General features: G+C 50.2%; 1 protein-coding gene across 9 annotated transcripts in view; it reads right to left on the bottom strand.

The window, feature by feature from the left end:
* ica1 (islet cell autoantigen 1) overlaps positions 1–24,350 on the bottom strand; it is a 272,925-nt gene that overhangs the window by 124,464 nt on the left and 124,111 nt on the right. The gene's annotated exons all lie outside the window — the stretch shown is intronic.

The raw sequence follows: 24,350 nt of genomic DNA, 5'->3' as shown, positions 1-24,350 counted from the left end.
ACAGAACAGGCCCTTCGGCCCTCAATGTTGTGCCGAACAATGATCACCCTACTCATCCACCCTATACCCGTAACCCAACAATCCCCCCCTTAACCTTACTTTTATTAGGACACTACGGGCAATTTAGCATGGCCAATCTACCTAACCCGCACATCTTTGGACTGTGGGAGGAAACCGGAGCACCCGGAGGAAACCCACGCACACAGGGGGAGGACGTGCAGACTCCACACAGACAGTGACCCAGCCGGGAATCGAACCTGGGACCCTGGAGCTGTGAAGCATTTATGCTAACCACCATGCTACCCTGCTGCCTCCTCCAAACTCCCCCCCCCCCCCCCCCCCCCCGAGTCTCTCAGCCCGCATTTGTGGGTTCCCAAACCTTGTTTCACCCAATGCTGTTATCAGGACCCCGGAACAAAAATGCTACCCATTTCTTTTGTCAATTCTACCAAATGTTTCATAATTTCAATGACTTCTATTAAGTCAACTTTCAGCCTACTCTTGTTTAGAGAAAAGGGACTGAGGCTGCTTCCCTGATAGAGATAACCTTGCGGTTCTAACAACATTGTGCAAATCTTTTCTGCGCTCTCTCCAGAGCCTCTCTATTCGTTTCATAATATAGCAATCAGAACATGGTCGAACCAAGGTTCAATAAAGGTTTAGGGTAGCTTCTCTACTTTTCAATTCTATCTCAGAAGTCTTCTGCACAGTCGTAGCGTCCCTACCTCGAGGCAAGAAGCTCTGGGTTCCATTCCAATGCCAGGACTTAATGGCCATGGAAGGAGCGTTCATAATGCGGTCCAACTGGCTGATAATCAGCCGGGAATCCTTCCACCACTTCCCCCACAATCGCCGAAAGGAAACAAATGTGTACAGATAGGCTAAAGAAAATTCTATCCTTTCAGACTTAACATTAGTGCTTGGTTTTGCAAAGCGTCTTTCAGTTATTTCTGTATTTGCGTCCCTGGATCTCTTTGCTCCTCTACTCAATAAGTAATATGTGACTTCTTTATTTTTGCTACCAAAATATTAAACTTTATGTTTATTCATGTATAAATTTATAAAGGTATATGCCCATTCTGCAAACAGAATGATTAACCCCACTCATTTACTGCATTAAGCTCATGCAGCCTGCTGTTTTAAAGGATTATTGTGAACAGCCAGCATTACTTGCGTTGTACATTGGCTGCACGTATCACCAGTGGACCTGGCATTGTCATTGGCTAACACTACTTGAAGGTAGCCTGCACTTCTTAAAAGTGAGTTACATTATAGTTGCAAGAAGTGCTGGGAGTCCTTGGCATGACTGGAGAACCCGCAGGAGAGAGTGCCCAAGGTTTTCTGACAATATACATAAGATCTTGGTGCAAGACGTGTATAGGAGAGTCATGCTGCACCACAGTTCAAAACTTTGCACCCTCCCCTCAATTCTCATGAATGCTGCAAACTATTGAATTGCCATATTATAGGACATTCACTGACACATTCCCCACTTTTTAATAAGAGAATATGGCATGTAATAGAGGCAGCAAGAGAGAACTGGAGGACAAGTACATCTGTGTGCTTTATTCCCTATGCAGCAGACAGTGATGCCTATCATGGGAATGGCCAACACTTACGCCATGCTCACTGATAGGGCTGGAGGGATTGATTGATGAAGATATCTAATGCTAATGCTCCTCCCCGTATCTCATTTCTACCTCATTTATTAATCTCTCTGGCTCACAAGCTGCAGATAGCATAAGCATATGCATTATTTAAGGTGTCACAGTAGCAAGCACTGTTGCTTTACAGCTCCAGGGACTCTGGTTCAATTCTGGCTTCACTGTCTGCACATTCTCCCCGTGTCTGCGTGGGTTTCCTCCAGGTGCTCCGGTTCCCCCCCACAAGACCCGAAAGACGAGCTTGTTTGGCGAATTAGACATTATGAATTCTCCCTCAGTGTACTCAAGGAGAAAAGCGTGGATTTCACACCTCTGTTCATAAAATCTGACAAGCATCCGACCCCTTGACAGCCAACATACCTCTGTGTGGAACAATAAATATGTGTGCTCTGCGCCCATATTGGAACACAGAGCCTCGAAAAACCTGGTATTGGGTGTGCTTCAGTTAATGAAATTCACAGCTTTCACAATTCTTTTCAACACCACTTCATGGTCGGATAGAATTCCTTTTGATGCCAATGCCTCAAGGTGAATAATGCAATAATTTCAAACAGTGTCCTGACCAGCTGCCTCCTTAATCCTTATTACAACTCCGCTGTTTTTCTCAGCTGTTTTGGCTGCTCCATTGCTTGTGTTTCCTCTGCAATTAACCCAGTTGAGCCTGCACATTCCAACCACATAACTATTCAATGCTTCAAAGATCTGTGTGCCAGTCATGCTGGTTTGTAATGTCATGCAGCACAGCAAATACTCAACAAATTGCTTGTGCCAAATAAATTTAGCGTAAGAAAACAAGGGGCTGGATTCTCTGATTTTGAGGCTATGTCCCCACGCTGGCATGGGAATGGTGGCATTTTATGACAGAGTAAATGGCGTAAAATGGCCACCAATCCTCCGTTTGGCTGGGGGCTAGCATCAAGATAGCGTAGAGCACCCAGCTCTAGCTGCCAATACGGCCCGGAGAATTGCTGGGTCCATGGCTGCGCATGCACACTGTGGCGGCCTGCAGCTACCGCGCTGTGCAACATGGCACCGGCTGCTCACGGACATGGCCTGCGAAATAGTGCCACTCCTTGGGCCGGCTTGCATGCCCCAGACCACCCTCCCACAGTACCCCCAGTGCCTGGTGAAGTCCCCCCTGCCTGCGGATCGGCGCTCCCCCGACTGTGGCGGCGTTGACTGAGTCCGCAGCCGCCACGCTGAGTTCCCAACGGATGAGACCGTGTGAGATCCACGCCGTCTGGAACTCGCCGGTCGGGGGCGGAGCATCAGGGGTCGAGCCTCAGGCATTGTCCTGAGGCCGTCAATAAATTGTGTGGCGTACTCTCCGCAAAAGCGGCGCTGCCCCCTATTTGGTCGTAAACTTTGATTCTCCGGCCGATCGTTGAACGCGATTCTGGCGTCGACGACCGGAGAATCCTGCCCAGGGTTGCACCATCTGTATTTTCATCCAGTTGTATTGAGAACTCTTCTGCTGACTTTAAATGAGAAATAAACTGTACTTCTAAATTCTCAGCCAAATCACAAATTCAGCGAGCCACTGTGTTATCACTAAGCGGGATGCATTTCAGTTTTTCAGCTGGCCTCTCATCTAGGTCTTTGTGAGCCATGTCCAATGCTGCCGGGAGAACTAATCTCTCTGCTCTAGTGTGGGGCATTTTCTGTTTAGCTACATGGTAAGCTACCATGTAAGGGGCTGGTTTAGCTCACTGGGCTAAATCGCTGGCTTTTAAAGCAGACCAAGCAGGCCAGCAGCACGGTTCAATTCCCGTACCAGTCTCCCCGGACAGGCGCCGGAATGTGGCGACTAGGGGCTTTTCACAGTAACTTCATTGAAGCCTACTCGTGACAATAAGCGATTTTCATTTCATTTCATTTTTTTCATTTCAGTAATGTTTTGCCATTCAACGTTGAATTTCTGCTAAGGGCTGATGATTTCAGTTCTCTCTGCATCCTTTAAAAAATGAAGAGGTTTGTTCTCCAGCTCCCATGTTCAGTCTTCAGGCATCTTTGCAGTTTGAAAATCTTATTTGGCATTACTTCTCCACACACAACACACATGGGCTTTGCATCATGAGTTGCATTGGCACAATTAACAAAATCACAACTCAAGAAATACTCTTTCTACTGCTCTGTCCCCAATTTAAGTTTCTTCATTGTAGGCTGTTCAGCAAAGACCCTGAAGCTCTGTACAGAACAAACACTATTCTTTCTTGCTGTCGACTCTCCAGACCAGTTCTCTGCAGCAGATTCCAATGAGAGATACCGCCCAGTAGGTACACTGCCTATTTGCGTCTCTGGCCGTCTCTTTATTGTAACAAAACAATCCATTTTCACTGTCCTCTTGCTTGCCTTGCTGCAAAATGAAAGACACTCCTCCGTGATTTTGTGCCAAAAGCATGTCTGTATAGGATGCTTGTCACCAAGTGTATGTGCAGGGTGAGCTGACTGCTCATTGTTGCCTGTTATGGTCGGAAGACTGCGATGCTGATTATGCAGCGGTTCTCATTTTAAATGACATTAGTGCTTGATTGGCACAGTGAGAGGAGGTTCTTCTTTCAGAAACACTGCGACTATTCCGATACCTGCCCACAATCCACCTGCGGTTCACGACCTACACTTGAAAAACTCTGTTCGAGAGGAATACACAAGGGTGATTGTTTCATTTTTTATAATTATGTAATTAATCAATTGAAAACATTGAAATATGCTTTTTTTCCGGTGGATTTAATTTTATATCGGCAAAAAGATTTTGTATTATTTGTTCATCAGATCTGGGCTTTGCTGGACCAGCATTTATTGAGTGGCTTGTTAGGCCATTTCAAAGGGCATTTTAAGAGTCAACATCTTTCCTTAGGTCTGGAATCAGACTAGGTAAGGATAGCAGATTTCTTTCCCTTAATGAAACAGTTGGTTTAAGACAAATTGACAATGGTTTCCATTAATTTAATTCTAATTGCAACATCTTCAGTGGTGGGATTTGAACCCGGGTTCTCAGAACATTACCGAGTCTCTGGATTAATAGTCCAGTGACAATACCACGGTGCCACTGCCTCCCGTGGTGTTGTTGGTGTGTGGAGAGATGCTTTGCATTGAGGCTACTGTCCGTGTTGTTGCATAGCCCCCACTCCTCTCACTGTTCCTCCACTTCTAGTTAAAATTCAGCTCCAACTCCTCTGCTTCTAGTCTGATGAATGTTAGAAAGGGCTGTTCCCTCATAATGGTTAGATTGCACAGCATGTAGCATGCCACCACAAATCTCAATATCCACCCAGCTGATTACTGAAGGCTTTTCCAGATTGATCCAGGAAGTGACAGCTCGTTTAAGGACATCTATGGTGTGTTCTGTACTGTTCTTTGTGGTAGCATGGCTCTCATTTTAGGCCTGCGCTTCATGTGTGCATGGGCTCTGGACTAGTCATGAGCCACGTCATGATGGAATTACAATAATCCAAATGCAAAATATTGCAAAAGCTGAAAGTCTGAGGGAATGAAAAAACAAAATTCAGGAAAAATTCAGCAGGTCAGACACTGTAGCAGGGCATGATCAGAAAGGTCAGAGCTGAAGAATGGTGGAGAATTAAAATGGCAAACAACAGTAAACCCGGTCATGTTTGTGGACTGAATGCAGATATTCTAGGTTTGGTCTCCTAAGTCTAGGTGAGATCATATTGTGAGGAGCAAATAAAGTATACGAACTTGAAAAAAGTATAAGTGAAATCAATGTTCGACTTGGAAAGAGTGTGTGGCACCTTAATTGGCGAGAAACGGGGAGGTGCAAAGACAGGTGTTGTATCTCCTGCACTAGCACATAAAGGTGCTGTAGAGAGGGAGGGGCTGATAGGGCTGACTGACCATATGAGGGGTTAACCCCCATTGCCCAGCCACTAGTTTCTGACATGCCATGGTGGTTCAATCATAGATGGAACAGAGGACAGTTACTAAATTAAGAATTTGTGACTGCGAATTCCGATGGCGGCTATGAAGGAGTAGGTCGCACATTTGGTTGCTCACGCTCGGGTCGGACCTTTGGACCCTTTTCCCCGAATTTTTGTTGGATTTGATTCGGAAAATTGATGGTGGAGGCAATTTTGAAGAGGAATCCTCCATCAGTGCAGGGAGAGGCGGACCAGACGTGCTCACAAAGGAAGAAATAGACGAACAGAGAAGGTTTGGGCTGAGGCTGCAGCGGGAGAAAGTGTGGCGGACGACCGGGGTCCTGGCTGGACGACCCAGCAGTCGACAGAGCAGCTGATGCAGTTCATACAGGAGGGCTTCGCCAAGCAGAAATAGGAATGCTTGGATCGGATTAAGGAATCAATTGTGCGGCTGGAACAGAGATTGGATGCTCAAGATCGGGCGATCCAGAAAGTGGAGAAGGCACTGAGTGAGCAGGAGGAACACCAAACAACAGTGGAGTTGGGGGTGGGGATGCTGAGAGACCAGGAGAAAAAGCCCCTGGAGAAGGTGGAGGACCTAGAGAACAGGTGTCGCCGTCAGAACTTGAGAATCGTCGGTCTCCTGGAGGGGTTAGAGGGAGTGGACGCTGGGGCTTACATCGCAGATATGCCTGAGAAGTTACTGGGGGAAGGGACGTTCCCCCTACCCTTGGAGGTGGACAGGGCTCACAGAGCGCTCGTGAGGAAGCCACGTGCCCCCCCCTTGCCCAACAGCCAAGGGCAATGGTGGTGAGATTCCACATGTACTTGGTCAAGGAATGTATTTTATGGTGGGCCCGGCAGACACGGAGCTGTAAATGGGAGAATAGCATCCTGCGTATATACCAGGATCGGAGTGCGGATGTGGCCAGAAGAACTTTGCTGCAGCGCTCATGTTAAAAAAGTTTCTTGTTTTTTGGACCTTATTTGTAATGCCTTCTGTATCGATTTGGGGCCTGCTGCAGAGCTGTGTTAGTTAAAGTTTGCATTTGCACTGATGGGAGATGGAGGTGTGAATGTTAGATGTTGGATTGTCCGTTTGATTTTCTTTGTGTTTCTTTCGGGAATTGGGTTGGGATTGGTTTTCTTTTGAATATGTGTGTCCGAGAAGGGGGGGGGGGACAATAGGTGGGAAAATGTCTGGCGCCATGGGTGGGGCCACCAAGCTAGCTGGGCGGGCTAGCTCATGGAAGCGCAGTGGGGGGTGAGCAGATGTTATACTTGTTGAAGGGGGTGGTTTGCATAGAGCTGTTACTGGAGGGGTGGGTAGGGGGGGAATGATCTGCTGACGGGGGAGGGACTTTTGCTGTGGGCCAATAGGGAGGTCGGGGACGGAGGCTGCCTGGGGGCGGGCCTGCGGATGCGTGGGGTGCGGGCTGGTGACTGGCCCAAGAAAGGTGATGGCTGATTGGGGGGGGGGGGGGGGCGCGAGAAGCCTCCCAACCAGGCTGATCACATGGGATGCAAGAGGGCTAAATGGGCCGGTTAAGAGGGCATGCGTGTTCGTGCATTTGAGGGGACTGAAGGCCGACGTGGCAATGTTACAGGAGATGCACCTTAGAGTAACTTAGAGCTGGACTCTAAGACTAGAGGGGTCGCAATCCTGATTAACAAGCGAGTGCCATTCGAGGCGGGGAGAATAGCTGCAGATGGGGGAGGCAGTTACATTATGGTTAGTGGGAAGCTGGAGGGGCTGCGGGTAGTACTCGTGAATGTGTACGCGCCAAATTGGGATGATGTGGAGTTCATAAAGAGGATGTTGGGAAAGATCCCGGACCTGGATTCGCATAAGCTGGTTATGGGGGGGGGGGGGACTTCAACACCGTCATTAACCCAGGGCTAGACTGGTAGAGCTCAAGAACCAGCAGGGTGCCAGCAATGGCAAAGGAGCTAAAGGGGTTTATGGAGCTGATGGGGGAGTGGACCCATAGAGATTTGGGCGGCCGAGTTCTCCTTCTACTCCATGTGCATAAAGTGTACTCCCGAACTGACTTTTTAAATCCTGAATAGTGTTTACTGATGGGGGTAGTGGACACTGGGTATTCAGTGATCACGATCTCGGACCATGCCCCACACTGGGTTGACTTGCAGGTGAGCAAGGAGGGTGGCCAACGCCCGCGCTGGAGACTGGATGTTGGACTTTTAGCGGATGAGGTGTGTGGGCGGCTGAGGGAATGTATCCAGAACTACCTGGAAGTTAATGACACGGGGGAAGTCTCGGCTGCAGTGGTCTAGGCGCTAAAAGCAGTGGTTAGAGGGGAGCTGATCTTGATACACGCCCACAGGGAGAAGGTAGACAGAGCAGAAATGGACCAATTGATAAGGGAAATACTACTGGTCGATAGGAGTTATGCAGAGACCCCAGAGGCAGGGCTTTTAAGGGAACAACGGAGGCTACAGGCGGAGTTTGGCTTGTTAACTATAGGGAAGGTGGTGGAACAGCTGAGGAAGGCGAGGGGGGCGATTTATGAATATGGAGACAAGGCCAGCAGAATGCTTGCACAGCAGCTCAGAAAGAGGGAAGCAGCCAGGGAGATTGGGAAAGTAAGGGACAGGGATGGGAACCTGGTCGGAGATTCAGCACGGGTTAATAAGTCGTTCAAGGAGTTTTACAGCAGGCTCTATGAGTCGGAATCCCCAGCTGGCTCAGAGGGGATGAGGGAATTCTTAGGGGGGCTGAGATTCCCGAAGGTGGACAAAGGGTTGGTAGAAGGGCTGGGGGCCCCGATCGGGTTGGAGGAAATAGCCGAGGGACTGAAGGCCTGCAGTCGGGTAAAGCCCTGGGACCGGATGGGTACCCCGTGGGGTTTTATAAAAAGCTCGCTGGGATACTGGGTCGCTGTTGATGAAGTCATTTAATGAGGCAAGGGAGAGAGGGGGGCTGCCCCTGACGATGTCACAGGCCATTATCTCATTGATCCTGAAGCGGGATAAGGACCCGGAGTTATGCGGGTCCTACAGATCGATCTCCTTACTAAATGTAGATGGCAAACTGTTGGCCAAAATCTTGAAGACTGCGTTCTGGACGTGATTGGTGAGGACCAGACAGGATTCATTAAGGGTAGGCAGTTGGCGGCCAACGTAAGAAGGTTGCTGAATGTGATCATGATGCCCCGAGAGGGTAGGGACGCAGAGAAGGCATTTGATAGGGTGGAATGGGATTATCTGTGGGAGATACCGGGGCGGTTTGTATTTGGACGGGGCTTCATTGACTGGGTCAGGCTGCTGTATCAGGCGCCCGTGGCAAGCATATGGACGAACAGATTAACATTGGACTATTTTAGACTGCACCGGGGGACGAGGCAGGGATGCCCCCTCTCCCCACTGTTTGCGCTGGAAAACAGAGGCGCTGGCAATTGCGTTTAGAGCTTCAATGGCAGGAAGGGGATGGTCCAGGGGGGTGGGGGGGGGGGGGCGCGGGGTGGAACACAGAGTCGCGCTACACGCAGATGATCTGCTCCTATATGTTTTGGATCCTCTAGAAGGTATGGAAGAAATTGAGGATTCTGGAGGAATTTGGCCGGTTTTCGGGTTATAAATTGAGCATGGGAAAAGCGAGATGTTCGCGATCCAGGCAAGGGGACAGGAGAGGCAATTGGGGGAGCTGCCGTTTTAGAGTGGTCAGGGGAAGCTTTCGATACCTAGGCATCCAGGTGGCACGGGAATGGGAACGGCTGCACAAGCTTAATCTGGCCTGACTAGTAGACCAAACGAAGGAGAATTTCTGAAGGTGGGCTGTGCTCCCGTTGTCACTAGCTGGGAGGGTACAGACAATGAAAATGTCGGTCCTCCCGAGATTCCTGTTTCTGTTTCAGTGTCTCTCCATCCTTATTCCACGGTCCTTCTTTAAATGGGTCAATAAGGTGATCACTGACTTTGTGTGGACCGGTAAGACCCCGCGAGTAAAAATGAGGATGCTGGAGCGGAGCCCGGGGTGGGGGGGTGAATATAGCCATGATTTGGAAGTGGGTGGAGGTGGCACTAGCTTGGGGGCATTGGTAAAGGCGCCTCTGCCGTTCCCGCTGGCACTGTACTCCGCCAGCCCGTGGTGGTAGCGGCCCCGAGAGTCTGGGGGCAATGGAGGAAACGTGTGGGAATGGAGGGAGCATCGGTCTGGTCTCCACTCTGAAATAATCACCGGTTTTCCCCAGGGAGGCTAGATGGAGGGTTCCGGAGATGGCAGAGAGCACGGACCTAGAGGATGGGAGAAAAGTTTATGAGGGGAACTATTCCAGCTTGAGGGTGTTGGAGGAGAAATTTGAATTAACGGGAGGGAATGAGTTTAGATACCTACGGGTGCGGGACTTCCTGCTCCTACCACCAAGGGGGATGCAGGACAGGGTCATTTCCAGAATTTGGGTGGGAGAGGGGAGGGTTGCGGACATTGATAAAGAACTCATGGGGTCAGAGGAAACGCAGACTGAAGAGCTGAAACGCAAATTGGAAGAGGAGTTAGGAGGAGAGATAGAGGATGGTCTCTGTGTGGGCACATTGAGTAGAGTCAACGCGTCCACAACATGTGCCAGGTTCAGCCTGATACAGTTTAAGGTCATTCACCGGGCCCACATGACAGTGGCCCGGATGAGCAGGGTCTTTGGGGTAGAAGATAGGTGTGCAAGGTGTGCGGGAGGGCCAGCGAACCATGTCCATATGTTCTGGGCATGCCCGAAGCTTAGGGAATTCTGGCAGCGGCTTGCGGATGTCATGTCCAAGGTGTTATCGAGTCCAGAGGTGGCGATTTTCGGAGTGTCAGAAGATCTGGGAATCCAGGAGCAGAAAGAGGCAGACGTTCTGGCCTTTGCCTCAATGGTAGCCCAGAGACGGATATTATTAGCTTGGAGGGACTCAAAGCCCCCGAAGTTGGAGACCTGGCTAACTGACATGACTAGCTTTCTCTGTTTGGAGAAAATCAAGTTCGCCCTGAGAGAGTCAATTTTGGGTTCGTCAGGAGGTGGCAGCCGTTCGTCTACTTCTTTGGGAAAAATTAACTGTCAGCAGAAACGTGGGAGGAGCTGGGGTTTAGTTTAGCTTAGAGTAGGGTGTTAGAAAAGGTTGGACCTGTGAGGGAGGAAGACGGCTTTTGCACTATGTTTATATTTGTATGTACATTGTTCCTTCTGTTGTTTTTATAAAACCATAAATACCTAAATAAAATGTTTATAAAAAAAAGAATTTGTGACTGCTGCTGGGGTAAGGTGCAATCACCTACATGATGTACTGTCAGTGTTCGTAAACCAGCTGACCATTGAAGAAGTCAAATCCATTGTGGCTTATGAAAATGGCCAGGTTCACATGAGGCAATGTGCATACAATAGGTCCCCAGCATGGGAAGTCTGCTGTCCTTCTCCTCTTTTAAGGCTGCGGTTGTGGCTGCAACAGTTGACAGATTTCAGTCATGACTTATCTTGTGACCTTTGACCCAGAAGCAGTGCAGTCATTTTGTAATTTGTTTAAAATATTTGTGAAATCTTTATATTTTTAAAGAAGATTTGAAAGAGCCTTAAAGCAATTTTCTTAAATTTGCAAAAGGATCAACCGTAATTTTCTGATCCATGTGACCTGATGAACTTAGATGGTACCAACAGGAAGGAAGATCAGAAGCTGTATGGTCAGCAGGCATAATGGAAAGCTGCAGGCACAATGGAGAACTGGAGGCAGCAGGTGCACAGAGATGCAGGTATCAAACTTGTGCTGTATTTCGGAGCAAGCTGAGCTCTCCAAAAGTTCAATTTTCTGTTTGGCAATAAGATGAAAATTAGAATTCCAGAAGCTCTTGGGGAAATAATTTTCAACCGAACTAAAAGGGACTGAATTCTATAAAGCAGAGTGAATAGCTCAGGCCTGCCACGAAGTTAAGAGTTTGCACAGAATACCAGGCTGTGAACTGGGCATTGTTGGCTGGTCAGTTGAAATGGAACTCTTGTGTCATTGGGATTGATGTGATCCGAGTGAGGGAGGGTTCAGAGACATGTGCCTCGTCAGTATTAATCGTATCCAGGGACCTTGGATGGAATACAGCTGCTTAAGGGGCTGGTTTAGCACAGTGGGCTAAATAGTTGGCTTGCAATGCAGAACGATGCCAGCAGCGCGGGTTCAATTCCCGTACCGGCCTCCCCGAACAGGCGCCAGAATGTGGCGACTAGGAGCTTTTCACAGTAACTTCACTGAAGCCTACTTGTGACAATAAGCAATTATTATTATTATTGAGGGCCAAATCGATTGAGTGGGACAGTGCAAGATCCAAAGAACTAACGATTGAGTTGGAAACACTGAGATTGCATATTTGTGCAAGTTTTGATATGGGTGCTTGGGTAAGATGTATCTTTATTGTATCAACAACTTAAAGTGAAATTTACCTTTTACTTTAAAGTGTCATTTGCATGTACATTTATGTTTGATTTACATTGATTCCAATTGTGTTAAAGTAAAATGTTATAAAAATGAAGTATGTTGGTAATTTCTGTTCTGGGATCATTTAGCAAAGTTTAGTTATTTTGCTTTACAGTTTCCCCCAAGGGGATTGTAACAATTTGTTTTGTGAAGACTTCTCAAGTATTGGGTCCCCACTGAAGATGAGCTAAGAGAATTACTCCCCAAAAGACCCTCTGTAGATGTGAATTTCTGTTGAGTGCCCTTTTTCTCTTCCTCCTCTTCTTTCCTCATCTAGCAGCAATCATTTTCAAATTGAGGGTTGTGACCTGCAGGTGTCAGCAGGGTCGTGGGGCCATGCGTTGCAGTGTTTCCAATTGCGGAAAGTAGTGCCCAACAGCACGGCCAGCTTTTACAAATGCCGGCCGCGACAGTGCGCAGAGCCCAGGGGGCAGAACACCTCCTCCTGAGATCAGCACGCTGACCCAGGAGCAGATTTTGTTTTAAATTCCTGGAGTCTTCCTGCCTGGAGCAGCAAGAGCAGGTCACACTGACATCATGTGTTCTGGGTGCGAGAGAGTTTCCTCCATTTTGTTGCTGCCAGCAGTGCTGGTGTGAACTCCAGGGCCTCTGGTGAACAACTGAAGAAGAAGCTGAAAACAGGAACAAAGCAGCATAAAGATGAGAACTTGAGGTGTGGGTTTATTAGTTGTGCCACTACAAATCTGGATTTAAAGTTCCTGGGTGTGTTATATGCAGGGAAGCACTGGCAAATGAAAGTTCAAAACCCTCAAAACTTCTAAGACATTTGAAGTCTGATGCACTATCAATTACCACAAAGACGAGAGTAGTGAATAATCGAGGCTTTATTGAGCAAAGTTGTGGTGCCTCCTGTAGCTGCTGCCAGAATGGGAGCAGCACCGGTGAGCACACACATTTATACGCCGCCTACTGGGTGGAGCCAGCAGGCAGGGATTTACCCATGTATCTCTAGTATGAGTCTTACCGTACTACATCTAATACAGTTAGTGGTGACTACCACATTCACCCCCTGTTAAAAAAAAGTCTTACGCGGGTGGCGGAAACATTTTACAAGTTCAGTCTGTTGGGGGCTTTGATCTTCCTCTGCGATCGCCTCAGTCCTGGTGGTGATACGGGCGCTGACTTTGTCACCTGTGACTCCGAGAGTGTGTTGTCCTCATCTTCGTCGCCCCTGAGTGGAACTAGTGGGAGGATGGATCCTCCTGGGGCGGGGGCTGCGGTGAGGTGCGCTTGGGGGAGTGTGAGTGGCACAGGATTGAATGGGGCAACCGGAGTGGGGGGGGGGGGTGTCGGGTCGGGGGCCGTGGGTGGGGATCCAGCGGGTGCCAGGTCCTGGAGGGTGCGCGTGCAGGAGGTGGACTCTTTCGACCAAAGGGTCCGACTTCTGCGTCCGCACATGCTTGCGAAGGAGGACGGCTCCAGGAACTGTCAGCCACGTTGGGAGCGAGACCCCAGAGGTGGACTTCCTGAGGAAGGCAAAGAGATGTTCATGGGGGGTTTCATTAGTCGCGGTGCAGAGGAGCGATCGGATGGAGTGAAGCGCGTCGGGGAGGACATCCTGCCAGTGGGAGATCGGGAGATCTTGAGACCTTAGGGCCACCAGGACGGCCTTCCAGAACATCCCGTTCTCCCTCTCCACCTGCCTGTTTCCCCGGGGGTTGTAGCTGGTCAACCTGCTCAAGGCAATGCCCTTGCTGAGCAGGAACTGGCGCAGCTCATCACTCATAAAGGAGGATCCCCAATCGCTATGGACGTAAGTGGGGAAACCAAACAGGGTGAAGATACTGTGGAGTGCTTTAATGACCGTGCCAGAAGTCATATCGAGGCACGGGATAGCGAAAGGAAACCGGGAGTACTCATCGATCACATTCAGAAAGTACGTGTTGCAGTCGGTGGAAGGGAGTGGCCCTTTGAAGTCCATGCTGAGGCCTTCACCAGGTGCGCTCGATCTGGCAGATACAAGTGCAGCTTGCACTCCGCGCAGACCTGGCAGTCTCTGATGATGGCCCTGACCTCCTCAATGGTGTAGGGCAGGTTGCAGGTCTTGGATGAAATGGAAGAACCGGGTGACCCCTGGGTGACAGACACCATCGTGGAGAACCCGGAGTCGGTTCACTTGTGCGCTGGCACATGTACCACAGGATAGGGCATCGGGGGGCTCGTTGATCTTCCTGGGGCGATACAAAATCTTGTAATTATAGGTGGAGAGTTCGATCCTCCACCTCAAGATCTTATCGTTTTTGATCTTGTCCCGCTGTGTATTATTGAACATGAAGGCAACCGACCGTTGGTCAGTGACGAGAGTGAATCTCCTGCCGGCCAGGTAATGCTTCCAATGTCGCACGGCTTCCACAATGGCTTAAGCTTCCTTCTCGACAGAGGAGTGCCGAATTTTGGAGGCATGGAGGGTGGCGTGAAAAGAAGGCCACGGGCTTGCCTGCCTGGTTGAGGGTGGCAGCCAGAGCTACGTCCGATGCATCGCTCTCGATCTGAAAGGGGAGCATCTCGTCGACTGCGTGCATCGTGGCCTTGGCGCTGTCTGCCTTGATACGGTTGAAGGCCTGGCGGGCCTCAGCTGTCAGGGGAAAAACTGTGGACTGAATGAGTGGGCGGGCCTTGTCCGCATAGTTAGAGACCCACTGGGCGTAATAGGAGAAGAACCCCAGCCATCGTTTCAGGACCTTGGGGAAGTGGGGAAGCGGGAGTTCCAATTGCATGCTATCAGGGACGGGCCCTAAAACTTTATTTTCCACGACATAGCCAAGGATAGCTAAGCGGTTGGTGCTGAACATGCATTTCTCCTTATTGTACGTGAGATTAAGGAGTTTGGCGGTGTGGAGAAATTTTCAGAGGTTCGCGTCGTGGTTCTGCTGATTGTGGCCATAGATGGTGATGTTGTCTAGGTATGGGAAGGTCAGGGCCGGCTCAAGGCACCGGCAACTTGGGCAGTCGCCCGGGGCGCCATGTGCTAGGGGGCGCCATGTGCTAGGGGGCGCCATGTGCTAGGGGGCGCCATGTGCTAGGGGGCGCCATGTGCTAGGGGGCGCCATGTGCTAGGGGGCGCCAGAGACTCTGGTCCCGTGCATGCGCAGTTGGGCCGGTGCCAACCAGCGCATGCGCAGTGGCCGCCCTCCCCCAGGGATGCCGCCCTCCCCCAGGGATGCCTCCCCCAGGGATGGCCTCCCCCAGGGATGCCCCCCCCCAGGGATGCCCCCCCCCTCGGTCCGCCCCCCCCCCCCGGCTCGGTCCGCCCCCCCCTCGCCCCACCTCGGTCCGCCCCCCCCCCCCCACGCCCCCCCCTCGGTCCGCCCCCCCCCCCACGCCCCCCCTCGGTCCGCCCCCCCCCCCCCACGCCCCCCTCGGTCCGCCCCCCCCCCCGCCCCGCCGCCCCCCTCGGCTCCGCCCCCCCCTCGGTCCCTCGGCTCCGCCCCCCCCCTCGGTCCCTCGGCTCCGCCCCACCCTCGGTCCCGCGCCTCCGCCCCCCCCCTCGGTCCCGCGCCTCCGCCCCCCCCTCGGCCCCCCCCCCCCCCTCTCCCCACCCCGCCCCGCCCCCCCCTCGGCCCCGCCCCCCGCCCCCCCCCCCAAGGGCGCCGAAGTTCAGCTTGCCCGGGGCGCCAGCAACCCTAGGGCCGGCGCTGGGGAAGGTGACCCGCAGTCCGTACCAGTCAACCATTCGGTCCATTCCACATTGGAAGACCGAGACCCCATTAGTGACGCCGAAGGGAACCCTAAGAAAGTGATAGAGGCGGCCATCTTATCATAGAATCATAGAATTTACAGTGCAGAAGGAGGCCATTCGGCCCATCAAGTCTGCACCGGCTCTTGCAAAGAGCACCCTACCCAAGGTCAACACCTCCACCCTATCCCCATAACCCAGTAACCCCACCCAACACTAAGGGCAATTTTGGATACTATGGGCAATTTATCATGGCCAATCCACCAACCCTGCACATCTTTGGACTGTGGGAGGGAACCGGAGCACCCGGAGGAAACCCACGCACACACGAGGAGAATGTGCAGACTCCGCACAGACAGTGACCCAAGCCAGAATCGAACCTGGGACCCTGGAGATGTGAAGCATTTGTGCTATCCACAATGCTACCGTGCTGCCCGTTGCCCGTCTGCTGCGAACGCAGTGTATTGGCGGTCCTCCGGGCAGATGGGGAGCTGGTGGTAGGAGGACTTCAGGTCCACTGTGGAAAAGACCCGATACTGTGCAATCTGATTGACCATGTCAGATATGCGTGGGAGGGGATACGCGTCGAGCTGCGAATACCGATTAATGGTCTGACTGTTGTCAATGACCATCCTGTGCTTCTCCCCAATCTTTACTACTACCACTTGGGCTCTCCAGGGGCTGTTGCTGGCCTCAATGATGCCTTCCCGCAGAAGCCGTTGGACCTCTGACCTGATGAAGGTCCTGTCCTGGGCACTGTACCGTCTGCTCCCGGTGGCGACGGATTTGCAATCCGGGGTGAGGTTTGCAAACAAGGAAGGTGGATCGACCTTAAGGGTCACGAGGCTGTTTACTGTGAGGGGGGGTTGGGGTCGACCGAATTTTAAAGTTAAGCTTTGGAGGTGGCACTGGAAGTCCAGGCCGAGTAACAGGGCAGCGCAGAGGTGGGGGAGGACGTAGAGCCGGAAGTTGCAGTTCCCCCAGATTTCCATGGAATGGGATCCGGAGGCCAGGGAGATTTTCTGGGTAACGGGGTGTACCGCGAGGGAGCAGCGCCTTACCGCCGTGGGGTGGATGAAGCTCTTTGTGCTCCCGGAGTCTAAAAGGCAAGGCGTCTTGTGCCCATTGATTTTCACCGTTGTTGTCGCGGTTGCGAGGTTGTGGGGCCGGGACTGGTCCAGAGTGATCGAGGTGAGCTGTGGCCGATGCTGGGAGGCCCCGGGCTGGTCAGCGGTTGTGGCAGGTGATGAGCGGCCAGATAAGCTTCCCGACGAGCAGGGGTCCTGAGGCGCCATCCAAAATGGCGCCAAAGATGGCGGCACCCTCGGGGCGCACATGGCGGGCGGCTTTAAAGATGGCGGCACCCATGGGCCACATGTGGCCTGCGGGGAAGAAGATGACGGCGCCCACGGGCCACACGTGGCTGGCGAGGAGGAAAATCACGGCACCCCTGGTTCGCACGTGGTGGGTGTAGGAACGCTGGGCCTAGAAACAGTGGCGATCGACTGGGCCTGCACACAGCAGCAAAGTGTCCCTTCTTTCCGCATCCATTGCAGGTTGCGCTCCACGCCGGGCAGCGCTGCCGGGGGTGTTTATTCTGCCGGCAGAAATAGCATTTGGGCTCCCCCGGGTTTGGCTGGCTGCCGATCGGCGCAGGCTTGCTGTGAGCTGGAGTCGGTAGCTGGTGGGGCCCACGATGCCCATGAGGGTGCCGTGCGGTCGGGGGCGTATGACTGGATGTTATGGGAGGCCACTGTTAATGAATTTGCAAGCTGCCTGGTTCCCGCAAGATCAAGCATACCCCCTTCCAATAGGCCCTGGCGGGCGTACAGACCTCATGCCCGTAACGAAGGCATCTTGGATTAAAAGTTCTGTATGCTGGACTTCCGAAACTGCCTGGCAGTCACAGTTCCTCGCCAGGATGTGCAGGGCACGCCAGAAATCATCTAGGGACTCACCGGGGAGTTGCTGTCTTGTGGACAGGAGGTGCCTGGCGTATAGTTTGTTGACTGGCCGAATGTAATGTCCCTTCAGGAGCTCCATTATTTCAGAGTAGGTGGGCGCATCCCAGATGAGAGGAAAAATGTCAGGACTCACCCGTGAATAAAGGACCTGGAGCTTCTGTGCGTCAGAGGGCTCCTCAGCGGATGTTCGGGGGTAGCTTTTGAAGCAGGCTAGTCAGTGGTCAAAGGCTGACGTAGCATTGGCTGCTTGAGGGCTCAGCTGCCGGCGATCAGACTTGATGCAAAGTTCCATCATTTTAAAATCTTTGCTCAATAAATTGATGCACTATCAATTACTACAAAAATGAGAGTAGTGAATAATCAAGGCTTTATTGAGCGAAGATGTGGTGCCTCCTGTAGCTGCTACCAGAATGGGAGCAGTACCAGCGAGCACACACATTTATACGCCGCCTACGGGGCGGAGCCAGCAGACAGGGATTTACACATGTACCTCTCGTATATAAGTCTTACCGTATTACATCTAATACAGTTAGTGGTGACTACCACAAAGTCTAAGCATGGCAAGTTTGTGGACAAACCTCTAATTTTTTCAACTGATGCAGTGAGATCTTAACTCATCAGCTGAAGTCATTATCAGAAATGTAACATTGAATAACAAGGCAAGTGAAATTGTGAGAGCCAAGAAGGCTCACCTGTCATATTAAAGGTAAGTGAAAATGGTGGGTTGCAAAGTTCAGGCCGCATGGGTCGCAAAAGCCTGCCAGTGTGGATCGCAAAGGTCGGCCGGCCCGGGTTGCAAAGATCAGCCGGTAGGTAAAAATAGGTCCTGGGCAAAAGAGTTTGAAAAACACTACTGTAGAGTGTTCAAACATTAGTCAAGTGTATGAAAGCTCCAAAAGCACATACAATTACAATTGCAGCAGCAGCTAAAAGAAGCAATCCAACAATTAACTTGTACAGGGATCAAGATCTCTTTAAATGGCATTGGTGGGTACTCCTTCATTCCATTTAAAGTTGTGCTTAGCATAAGTTGCACTTGGCTGTGAAAGGAACTCTAATGGCAGACAGTGGAAAACGTGACCACACAATTAAGGGAGCAAGTTGGGAAAGGCATTTTGAGAGTAAACTGTATGTAGACGATTTAGGTTTGAACTGAAGAAAGCATTTGACAACACCCAACAGAATTAAAACGGTTCTGGAGGCAAGAATCTGGCTCATCTACTCAGCCATTGATTGTTGTTTAGAGCACGGTAATCATTGGCCATGTAGCCTATCAATCAAGGTGGTCCAGCAGCAGATTGGTTGTTTTGGACACTGGCAATCCAGATTGATAGGCTACTCAGCCAATGAGCCCAGGTACCCCCCAAGAACATGAGCCCCAGTGCTTCACTGACACCAGCCCGCTCTTCTGGGCCTGTTGGCAACAGAGATGACTCAGGGCTCCTGTCTATTCTCCGGCTGGTGGGTGAGTTTCCCATTGCCCAATGTCACCCCCTTTCAGTCCAGTTTTTGTTGTGGCTGTGAAAAGGGTACAGAAGAGATTCCCTCGGCTGATATAAAGGGAAATAAAATGTATTGCTTTGACAGGTGATTGAATGATGCCTGCTGTTAAATAGACTTGCTCTTGCTCATTTAATGTCCAGAGTGCTTCTAACCTGGATCGTGAAAGTTGCCAAACCTCTCATTTGAAAAAGACAATTTCGAGTCCACCTTGGGCATAGAGAAGACAGGCTAACAGACTACCATACGGCTCAATGCTAGCCCCAACCTTGTTCAACATATATACAAACAACTGCCAACAATCATGTCCCAATGTTCATCTATGCTGATTAGAGATCAGAGAAATACAGCACAGAACAGGCCCTTCGGCCCACGATGTTGCGCCGAACTTTTGTCCTAGGTTAATCATAGAATTTTGGACAATTTTTCATGGCCAATCCACCCAACCTGCACATCTTTGGACTGTGGGAGGAAACCGGAGTACCCGGAGGAAACCCACGCAGTCACGGGGAGGATGTGCAGACTCCACACAGACAGTGACCCAAGTCAAAATCGAACTTGGGACCCTGGAGCTGTGAAGCAATTGTGCTATCCACAATGCTACCGTGCTGCCCTTAAGAAGTTAACCTACACTCCCTTATTCTACCCTAATCCAAGTACCTATCCAATAGCCGCTTGAAGGTCCATAAATTTTCCGACTCAACTACTACCACAGGCAGTGCATTCCATGCCCCCACTACTCTCTGGGTAAAGAACCTACCTCTGACATCCCCTCTATATCTTCCACCATTTATCTTAAATTTATGTCCCCTTGTAATGGTGTGTTCCACCCGGGGAAAAAGTCTCTGACTGTCTACTCTATCTATTCCCCTGATCATCTTATAAACCTCTATCAAGTCGCCCCTCATCCTTCTCCGTTCTAATGAGAAAAGGCCTAGCACCCTCAACCTTTCCTCGTATGACCTACTCTCCATTCCAGGCAACATCCTGGTAAATCTCCTTTGCACCTTTTCCAAAGCTTCCACATCCTTCCTAAAATGAGGTGACCAGAACTGCACACAGTACTCCAAATGCGGCCTGACCAAGGTTTTGTACAGCTGCATCATCACCTCACGGCTCTTAAATTCAATCCCTCTGCTAATGAACGCTAGCACACCATAGGCCTTCTTCACAGCTCTATCCACTTGAGTGGCAACTTTCAAAGAACTATGAACATAGACCCCAAGATCTCTCTGCTCCTCCACATTGCCAAGAACCCTACCATTAACCCTGTATTCCGCATTCAGATTTGTCCTTCCAAAATGGACAACCTCACACTTGTCAGGGTTAAACTCCATCTGCCACTTCTCAGCCCAGCTCTGCATTCTATCTATGTCTCTTCGAAGCCGACAACAGCCCTCCTCACTATCCACAACTCCACCAATCTTCGTATCATCTGCAAATTTACTGACCCACCCTTCAACTCCCTCATCCAAGTCGTTAATGAAAATCACAAACAGCAGAGGACCCAGAACTGATCCCTGCGGTACGCCACTGATAACTGGGCTCCAGGCTGAATATTTGCCATCCACCACAACTCTCTGTCTTCTATCGGTTAGCCAGTTTGTTATCCAACTGGCCAAATTTCCCACTATCCCATGCCTCCTTACTTTCTGCATAAGCCTACCATGGGGAACCTTATTAAATGCCTTACTAAAATCCATGTACACTACATCCACTGCTTTACCTTCATCCACATGCTTGGTCACCTCCTCAAAGAATTCAATAAGACTTGTAAGGCAAGACCTACCCCTCACAAATCCGTGCTGACTATCCCTAATCAAGCAATGCCTTTCCAGATGCTCAGAAATCCTATCCCTCAGTACCCTTTCCATTACTTTGCCTACCACCGAAGTAAGACTAACTGGCCTGTAATTCCCAGGGTTATCCCTATTCCCTTTTTTGAACAGGGGCACGACATTCGCCACTCTCCAATCCTCTGGTACCACCCCTGTTGACAGCGAGGACGAAAAGATCATTGCCAACGGCTCTGCAATTTCATTTCTTGCTTCCCATAGAATCCTTGGATATATCCCGTCAGGCCCGGGGGACTTGTCTATCCTCAAGTTTTTCAAAACGCGCAACACATCTTCCTTCCTGACAAGTATCTCCTCAAGCTTATCAGTCTGCTTCACGCTGTCCTCTCCAACAATATGGCCCCTCTCGTTTGTAAATAATGAAGAAAAATACTTGTTCAAGACCTCTCCTATCTCTTCAGACTCAATACACAATCTCCCGCTACTGTCCTTAATCGGACCTACCCTCGCTCTAGTCATTCTCATATTTCTCACATATGTGTAAAAGGCCTTGGGGTTTTCCTTGATCCTACCCGCCAAAGATTTTTCATGCCCTCTCTTAGCTCTCCGAATCCCTTTCTTCAGTTCCCTCCTGGCTATCTTGTATCCCTCCAGCGCCCTGTCTGAACCTTGTTTCTTCAGCCTTACATAAGTCTCCTTCTTCCTCTTAACAAGACATTCAACCTCTCTTGTCAACCATGGTTCTCTCATGACATCTATTGCATCAAAGAACAAAGAACAATACAGCACAGAACAGGCTCTGTGGCCCTCTCAGCCTGTTCCGGTCATGATACCACCCTTGGCCAAAACCTTCAGCACTTCCACGTGCTGTATCCCTCTATACCCTTCCTATCCATGTATTTGTCAAGATGCCTTTGAACGCCGTTAATGAATCTGCTTCCACAACCTCCTCTGGTAATGCGCTCCAGGCACTCACCATCCTCTGTGTAAAAAAAACTGCCTCCCACATCTCCTCTACACTTTGCTCCACAGACTTTAAACCAATGCTCCCTGGTGATTGATCCCTCCACCCTCGGAAAGAGTGCCTGCCCATCCACCTCCATCCATGCCCCTCATAATTTTGTAGACCACTATCAGGTCACCCCTCAATCTCCGTCGTTCTAATAAAAACAGCCAGAGTTTATTCAGCCTCTCCGCATAGCTAACATCCTCCAGACCAGGAAACATGCTGGTAAGCCTCCTCTGCACCCTCTCCAAAGCCTCTACATCCTTCTGGTAGTGTGGCGACCAGAATTGTGCGCAATATTTCAAGTGCTGCCTTACCAAGGTTCTATACAACGGCAGCATGATTTGCCAGTTTTCATACTTGATGCCCAGTCCAATGAAGGCAAGCATTTCGTATGCTTTCTTGACTACATTGTCCACTTGTGTTGCCACTTTCAAAGGTCTGTGGACCTGCATGCCCAGGTCTCTCTGAATTTATATATTCCTAAGAGTTTTGCCACTCAGCTCCATTCTGTACTTTGGACCAGACCCTTAATGAAGATGTTACAAAGTTAATAGAATACTGTAGCACTTTGGTCTCATGACAAATCCCTCCAAAGCCATATGTCCCTGCTTGCCAAAAAAGAATTGTGTATCTACGTGGAAGTGCAGAGACCAAAGAATGATCCCAACCCAACATATTCTGGGAGTGACTATAGATAGGACTCTTTTCTTTCGGGAACTTCTGAAGAAAACATTAGCAAAGGTCAAAACTGGAAATAATCTACTAACAGTTTCTGTAATTATGTGGGACGCTGCTGCTAGCCTCAGGCTTCAGCACATGCAATATCATACTCTGCAGCAGAGTACTGCACACCTGTCTGGCCAAGGTCAATATACACATAGCTTGTGAACACAGTTGAATGCAATAATGTGCATCATAACTGAGACCCTGCACTAAACACCCCTCTGGCTTCCTGGCCTCGCAAACATCACTCCACAACTCGGCTGTTGACTTACAAAAACCCACAAGCTGGTTGAAACCATCCCTGCTGCACATTACTTACCACTCCATGATGACCTTTTCAGCCCACCCACTGCCCACCTTTCTCTTTGGTGTCCCATATGGAGAGGCTTCCTGAGCAAGATATACAGACAGACACTCTTTGGATAAAGGAATAGGAAACATGGGAAGTCACCAAGTTCTTTGTGGTAAACCCCACCTGTTGAAATACTATACGAGAGTGATCCTTGCTAACCACGTTCAGGACAGGCCAAGGCCCTTGTGTAGCCAACCTTCACCTCTGGTGCTTCAGTATAAACCCCTCATACATTTGAAGAGAAACAAGCAATGCTCACATTGCCGAGGAGGGTCCCTGCTACAGACTAGGTGGCAGACTGAAACTGAAAATCTTAAATTGGGGGGGGGGGGGGGGGGGGGGGGGGGGAGAGAGAGAGAGAAGAGGTGGGCAGTAAGATTTGATGAAGAGAGAAAGAATAAAGAAATATTAAAAAAAAACTAAATCCCAAACAACAAGTAAAACTTGAAGGAATGAGAATCCACATTTGTAATAGTTAATTTTCATAGTAAGAAGTCTTACAACATCAGGTTAAAGTCCAACAGGTTTGTTTCAAACACTAGCTTTCGGAGTACTGCTCCTTCCTCAGGTGAATAAAGAGGTATGTTCCAGAAACATATATATAGACAAATTCAAAGATGCCAGACAATGCTCAGAATGTGTCCAGTACTTTGCTTCCTGAAATCAATGAGCAGGTCTTTAGTTTTGCTGGCATTGAGGGAGAGATTGTTGTCACTGCACCACTCCACTCGGTTCTCTATCTGCCTCCTGTATTCTGACTTGTCGTTATTCGAGATCCGACCCACTATGGTCGTATCGTCCGTAAACTTGTAGATGGAGTTGGAACCAAATTTTGCACGCAGTCATGGATGTACAGGGAGTATAGGAGGCGGCTAAGTACGCAGTTCAGATGCAGTCTCAGAGGCAGGAACTACATGAAGGGTCGTAGGTGAGCATCCAGCACCTGCAGTTGGAGAAGCAGGAGCAGGAGGCATGCGTGCCACCCAGGCCAACACTGTACAGGTGTCGTCTGTGGGGGAGGCATTTTGGGCGAGGGTTTTGGCTATGGATCAGCAAGTTGAAGGCCTGGGGCATTCTGTATAGGGGCCAACCAAGGCCCAGGACAGGGTTGTTGCATCACATGCAGCCATGTAACAGAGCCACCTGGACATCGCAGCAGTGCTCCTGAACATGGCTCAGTCACAGTGGGCCATGGCTGGGAACGTTGGCGGCACTGCCCAGCCGCTGGCCAACATGGCACAGACACAGGAGGTGGCTCAGTCCCAGAGGGAGATGGTGCAGTGACTGGCTAATGTGATACAGGCCCGGAACGTGGTG

The sequence above is a fragment of the Scyliorhinus canicula genome, chromosome 5 (genome assembly GCF_902713615.1).
Source record: "Scyliorhinus canicula chromosome 5, sScyCan1.1, whole genome shotgun sequence".
NCBI classification, from domain to species: Eukaryota; Metazoa; Chordata; class Chondrichthyes; order Carcharhiniformes; family Scyliorhinidae; genus Scyliorhinus; species Scyliorhinus canicula.
The sequence above is the reverse complement of the archived record's forward strand: the minus strand, read 5'-3'. Positions and strand labels throughout refer to the sequence as shown.